Source organism: Sarcophilus harrisii, chromosome 4 (genome assembly GCF_902635505.1).
Source record: "Sarcophilus harrisii chromosome 4, mSarHar1.11, whole genome shotgun sequence".
Lineage (NCBI taxonomy): Eukaryota > Metazoa > Chordata > Mammalia > Dasyuromorphia > Dasyuridae > Sarcophilus > Sarcophilus harrisii.
In genome coordinates this window covers 41,026,037-41,033,078 of record NC_045429.1, presented here as the reverse complement: position 1 = coordinate 41,033,078, position 7,042 = coordinate 41,026,037, and the positions used below count along the sequence as shown (strand labels likewise).

Here is a 7,042-nt window from a genome sequence, read left to right as displayed (position 1 = left end):
AATAATTACTTGTTGGAAATGTTATAGTGGGATTTCCCTTTGGGTATAGGATGGATTAAGTGGCTGCCAAAGTCCTACATGAGACAGTTGTGTTTAATATTTGAAAAACTGTCACAGAAGAGGAATTCTACTTTTTCTTGGTCTTAGAGGACAGAATCAGAACTAAGGACTTAGTTATAAGAAGGCTCAAAACAAAAGGGGAAAAATAAGTTATTTGGATAGCAAATGCTGTGGCAAATAAAATTTCTATGGAGGTAGTGGCTTCCTTCTCCCTGGAGATCTTCAAGCAGTAAATATCCAGATAGTCATTTTAAAGGACATTGAACTCTGAATGGAGACTTGACTGGCAGTCTCTCTAATCTACCTTCCTTACAGCTGCTGAAGTGATTTTTCTCAAAGTGCAAATGTGACACACTTATTTGAAAACTTTATTTTTTTGTTTAAATTTTTTTACTTGAAAATTTTAAGTGGCTTTCTCATGTCTCCAGGACCTCTAAAAGCTTCAGTCTCACATTTAAAATCCTCAACAATGTGGCTTCCACCTTCCTTTTAAGTCTTTTGTAAAATAAGATTTAAGAAGAACTATATATTACCATATGTATTTATACTCTAATTTTTTTTCCCCTCCTTACATCCTTCATTCCAGTCAAACCATCCTGCCATCTGTTCCCCAGAAACATCCTACCTCTGTGAATTTGCCCAAGTTGATGCTTACATTTAAAATTCTCACTTTGGACTCCCACAAATCGTAGCTTCCTTCAAATCATCATGGCTTGCCACTTTCTACATAAGGTGGCACAGTGAACAGAATGTTGGATCTGGAGTCAGAAAAATCTGAATTCAAATCTAAGCTAAACATTCAGTGGCTGTGTGACTTTAAGCAAGTCACTGTCTGCCTCAGCTTCCTCAATTCTAAAATGATGAGCATAAAAGCACCCACCTCCCAGCGTTGCTGTGAGGATGAAATGAGATAATATTTGTAAAGTGCTTAGCACTGTGTCTGGCACGTATTAGGTTCTTAATTAACACTTGTCCTCTCCCTCCCTTGTCTTTGTTTATGGGGACTAATGAGTCTGCTGCATTTTAATCATTTTAAATAAAAGCCACATTGGATGCCAATATTGGACACTGAGTCATCATGTAGGAAGCAGGTATCTTGTTGCTCAGCTACTCATGAGCTATACCAGAACTTTATTTTGGAGATGAGCCTAGATTAACTCCAGAAGGAGTCAATGAGCCAAAGATTTAGATCATTTAAGTAATTTATTTGAAGGAGAAAAAGGCCGCCCGAACACTGAGGATGGGCTGATCCACATTGATCTGGCAATGCTTCATAACTCATTCTGAGTACATCACTAAGCAAACAGTTTGTAAAAGAAACTTCACATGGAACAGCTGGCGAATGTTCGTCAAAATTCATAAAGCCATCTACACAATAGATAATGATGGCTATTCGGCAAGAAAAATACAACATCAATATTCACTACTTAGTGAGTTTCCAACTACAATGTGAACAATTTAAGACCTTTTTCATAGATGAAAAAAACCTACTCTAGTCTCATTTGTTTGAATTGTGCCTAAATTAAGAGGAAATGGACTCTGATCGAGGGCTTGGGGGTGTCTCCTATAAGTACATGAATTTTAATGCAAGGATTTGGTGATAACTATGAATGGCTTCTCAAAGACATATAAGGCTTCTTTCTTGTTTGGTGTTTTGTTCTAGAGAGGTATAGTCACTAAATGAGAATTTTCAGTTAAATACAGCTTTGAAATATTATATTGCTTTCTCTTTCTCTAAGAGATGTCTGCTAAATTATTTTTAGTGGGGGGAAATCTTAATTTTATTGTTTTATTCTGACAATACTTTCTGAGTTATACTTTGATATATGTTGTTTTAAGCCATAGAATGAGACAGGTTGTGGCAAATCATCTGATTTAGGATTAGAAGATTTTCAAGAAAAGACCTCCTGACCAATGGTAACTTTGGTTAGAAAGACATGAAGACATGATCAGTGCAGCAACTTAGCTATCAGAATGGCCAAGAAATGGCATTATCCTAAAGAACAGATTTGCAATTTTGATTTCAAATTGTGTAGTCCTTGTTAATTAATGCAAGGAAATGTCTACTGCTTTGTTGTACATAGAGGCATAATGTGGTTTGGTTGGTTTTATTTTGTTTTATTCCTTTTTGGAAACTTCAAATGTGTTACAAGAGACTGTCATTTTTAAAACAATAGTTCTCAGTCAGACATACATGGGTTCATCCACACAAGACGTATATGGGCTGACAAATTGATCAATTCAAAGAAAAATATGTTCACTGAACTGTATGCATGGAACTCCTAGGAGAGTTAAAAATTATTGACAAAGGCTCCTGAGTGTAGTTTACAATATCTGTCTTCACCACCCTCAGTGACTGTTCAATTTTAGCCTTGTTTAATTCGATTCCAAAGATTTCAGCAGTCACTCTATGAAATCTTAGGAAGACCAAGTCTGCTGTCTTGGCTGAGATAAAGTGGCTACTGAGACCATTTTCCTGACAAAACAATAAGTGTTTACCAAGTTTTACTGTGTTCATATGCTCCAAATCAATTTATGACCTACCAAGACCACCAGTGGCTGGGTTTAGGATTCTTCATTAACTTTGTTCTCAAAATTTTGGTAATTTGTAGTACTGTAAACAAGGGCTCCCTATACTCCACAGATATATTTATCCAACATCTTATCTCGGACGGTTTGTCCTCATATCCTAAAATCGACGAAGAATATTCAGGTTTTCCTGGCAATGTTATCTTTCTCAAAAATATATATCTAGCACTAAGGCTGGGTTAAGGAGAACTATTTTCCATTCCAATGATTGTATTAATATTTCCCAGAACCTGCCTTTCTTGTATTTTAAGCCATAGTCCACATATTCCAAATCTTAAACTCAAATGTCATTTTATTAATCAATTCATTTCCCACATCTTCTTTTCTTTTCTGAATCCATTGCCTTTGATATAGCAGCAGGGATGAAAATACCACCCGAATCCTAACTTTTTCATCCCTGACCAAGACCCAATAATCTCTTCCATTACTTTCTCTGGCAGTATCTTTTTGTGTTTGAGTAATTGTAAATGGTCAGGAGTGGCTGGTAATCATCTGCTGGACTTTGGCTATGCCTCTGTCATATAGACTGCTTTATTATTGTTATTTTGGGATCACATTCTCACTTTTAGATAACGTCTCTACACTTTGAGATGACAGGAAGGGTATCTGTGTGCTATGATAGCAACAACAACAGTAATAGCATTGAACAGAATATATTATGCTTCAGCTGAAGTAAAAAAGCAGGGGTAGCCATCCTGATCTCAGATCAAGCAAAAGCAAAAATAAATCTAATTAAAAGAGATAAGAAAGGAAACTACATCTTGCTAAAGGGTATCATAGATAATGAAGTAATATCGATATTAAACATAAGCATCAAGTAGTGTAGCATCTAAATTCTTAGAGAAATTAAGTGAGTAGACAGCAAAACTATACTGTAAGGGGATCTCAACTTCCCTCTATCAGAAATAGATAAATCTAACCACAAAATAAACAAGTAAGAAGTTAGGGAGGTGAATAAAATTTTAGGAAAGTTAGATATGAGATAGATCTTTAGAGAAAATTGAATGAAAATGGAAAGGAATATATCTTTTTCTCAGTGATACCTACATAAAAATTAACCATGTATTAGAGAATAAGAAATAATAAGAAGGTTGATTTCAGAAAAGCCTGGAAAGACTTACATGAAGTAATATTGAGTAAGTGAGCAGAAGCAGGAGAATATTGTACAGTAACAGCAAAATTATAGTGATCAACTATGATCAACTTAACTCTTCTCAGCAATACAATCCAAGACAACTCCAATAGATTTGGGATGGAAAATGCCATCTGCATACAAAAGGAGATTGAATTTGGATTGAAATATACTATTTTCACCTTTTAAAAAAAAACAATAGTAGCCCTGAAGAGTGTGAAAGACACTTTACAAATATTACTTCATTTGATTCTTACAATAATGTTGTGAGGGAGGTGCTATTAGCATCTCAATTTTACAGAAGAGGAAACCGAGGCAGATTGCTACTAAAGTGACTTTTTTCAGAGTCACAAGTGTCTTAGGAGACTTATTCTTAGATCTTCCTGCCTCCAGATTGGCACTCTGAAGACCTTTGTAAGCTAATGTTAATAGATGACTTGAAAAAAGTTCAATTATCAACAATGGGAGAGATGGAGTGTTTGATAGAAAGCAGAGTGTGGATCTGAAGTCACAAAATGTGAGTTCAAATTCTGACTTTCCTATTTATAATTTGTATGGCTTGGTACAAGTCAACCTCATCTTTTGGAATCTCAAGTTTCTTTTATGCAAAATCTATTAACAATTATTTAATAAGCCTGGGAATACAAAGAAAAAGTGAAAACCACTCCTTGTTGTGCAGTGAATGGAGCAATGGATCTGGAGTTAAGAACAAATTTAAATCTAGCTGCAGACACTTATTAGCTATGTGACCTGGGCAAGTCATTTAATCTGTCTTGGTTTTCCTCACTGTAAAGTTAGGGATCATAACTTCTCAGAGTTATGATGAATAAAATGAGTTAATATTTACAAAGTACTTTCCAGACCTTAAAAAGCTACATAAATGTGAGTTATTATTAGTGTTGTTGTTGTTGTTATTATTACATTTACATTTTAATTTAATTTAATTGTAATTTACATTTTAATTGAGGAAAAATATATAGACAAGATATACCCAGAGTAGATGAGAAGCACTCTTAAAGGGATGACTGGGAAATGAAGGTTGAACTAGATCAATATTTCTTAACATAGGGATCTTGAAATTATTTTTGAAAATTGTAATTCTATTTTAATCATTTTTCTCTAATCTTATTCATTTAAAAGCATTTTCTGAGAGAGGTCCATTGATTTCACCAGACTCACAAAGGGGTCCATAACATAAAAAAGTTAAGAATGTTTAGACTAGATAATACAAAAGTTCTCTTCCAGTTTTAAATCTCTGTTCTTCCAAATTTGCCATTCACCCTTCTCATTACAAGGTAAACCATATAGCATCATATTCATGACTTAGCAGTTCTTCAGACTGGGCTCCTGAGAGAACTAATTTAAATTTATTACAATGAATCAAACTGGATGTTTTATTCAAACCACCTAATACTATTAACAACAAGAAGTGGATGGTGGCACTAATATTAATATAAGTCAAATATCCTCCCATGAGCATCCTAACAAAGTACGCAGACTCCTGAAGGAAAAATAAAGAATTCTCCTAGGAGGACTAATTATTTTGCTTGGGTAATGGGTATTTCTTAGAAGTTAATGGCCACGTGCTAGATGTGTGGACCAGCAGGAGTGTTCTATTGGTGTTCCCAGCAATGCCCTACTGAGTTTTGTTGTCACCCAATGACTAGAAGATATAGTAGTTAATATAAAACTCAGACCAAGATTCCCTTGGCAAAAGATAGAACTAAAGTTGGCTTTCTCACCTTTTATCTTATCTTCATCACTTCTGCTTTAAGGTAATAATACTAATAATGCTCTAAGAAGCAGTAGAATGTTACGATGATTGGGATGAAACCCAATCTACCTTACTTGTCACCATACCTTGAATGCCCATTGTTATCCTCATGTTCACAGACTCAGCTTAGAAATGCTTCATTTTTGAAACTTTCCCTAAGGTTCTGGTTTGTTAGAATTGTTTCACTTCTATCCTAGTATTCTCTTTGAGAATAAAGACTGGTTTATTTTTCATTGTGCTTCAATTCTTAACATAGTACCTTATGCATTTTAGGAGAACCAGACTTATAATTTCATTAGTATAAAGAATGCACAGAGAGGGAGCATCCTCTACCAATTCAGGCTAGCATTTACTGTTTAACTTACTTAATAATCACAGAGAATAGTCTCGAGCATACCTGAAGGTTAAGTGACTTGCCTGGGATCATACAACCAGTATGTATCAGAGGCAAGATTTGAATTCAACTTTTTCAGATTTTGAGTTGGCTCTCTATGCACTATGTTACATTGACTCACATAGTAAACATTTAGCAAAACTTTATTAAAGGAATAAAAGAATTTAAAAATGAATAAATGAGTACATCTGTCACTTGGAAGGTTTGGATTGAGGTCTTAACCAACCAACCAACATTGTTGGGAAAAAAGTTCCCTACATAAAATAAAGCCTATCAAGGCATGGCATGTGCCTGATCTAAATGCTATATCTCCCTCAGTATTTAACCTAGGGGTCTGCATATAGTTGGTGCTTTATTAATATTGTTAAATTGATAAAAAACAGTTGCAAGTGTGTTTGAGTATCTATGTATTATTTTCCAGTGCATCTTTTTTCTAAAGTACTCTCTACATACTGATGTATGATCCAGAGTTTACTAGTGTCAGAAGCAATAACCAAAATGGTCCCACTTATCTTAAAATATTGAAAATCCAACAATCTCAATGATTTATACCATGAGATATATGATAGGACTGGAAAATGAAATCTGGAAGATAAAAGTTACAGTAGAAATGTTTTACGTGATAGCAGTTTTGGAATTGGCATTGATCTAGCCCCTCTTGCTCTAAGAAACAATTCTGTTCACCCATGAGTGACCAGCCAATAAAAGTGCTGGGTCACAATGCTCTGTCCCTTTGTCCTGTCAACTCTGCTGTAATTCACCAGCAAAGTGACCAGTTAGATTACCTGTTATCATCGTTACACAGTTGTAGCCCCTGAAGGAAAAAATATTTTGAAGAGAAAATATAGTCTCATTTCCCTTATAGGAGGAGGCTTCATTTTCTGATAGTTCTTACAAGGTAACTTGTAAGGGCATTCCATGACACATTGGTCTAAAAAACAGAGATCATTATGGAACATAAAATCTTTTGTTTTTCAGAGACTTTCTAAAACATACCAATCTTTTTTTTTTTTTAATTCTCTAGAATACAATGTTCCTCCCACAGTTTTTTCACGACCACTTTCATTGCAAAGCTCTCCATGTTCTGTCCCAC

General features: G+C 34.8%; 1 pseudogene; it reads right to left on the bottom strand.

Annotated features, from left to right (window-relative positions):
* Positions 1-1,566: 1,566 nt before the first annotated feature.
* On the bottom strand, positions 1,567-2,736 carry LOC116423797 (annotated as a pseudogene).
* Between the last annotated feature and the right edge of the window lie 4,306 nt (positions 2,737-7,042).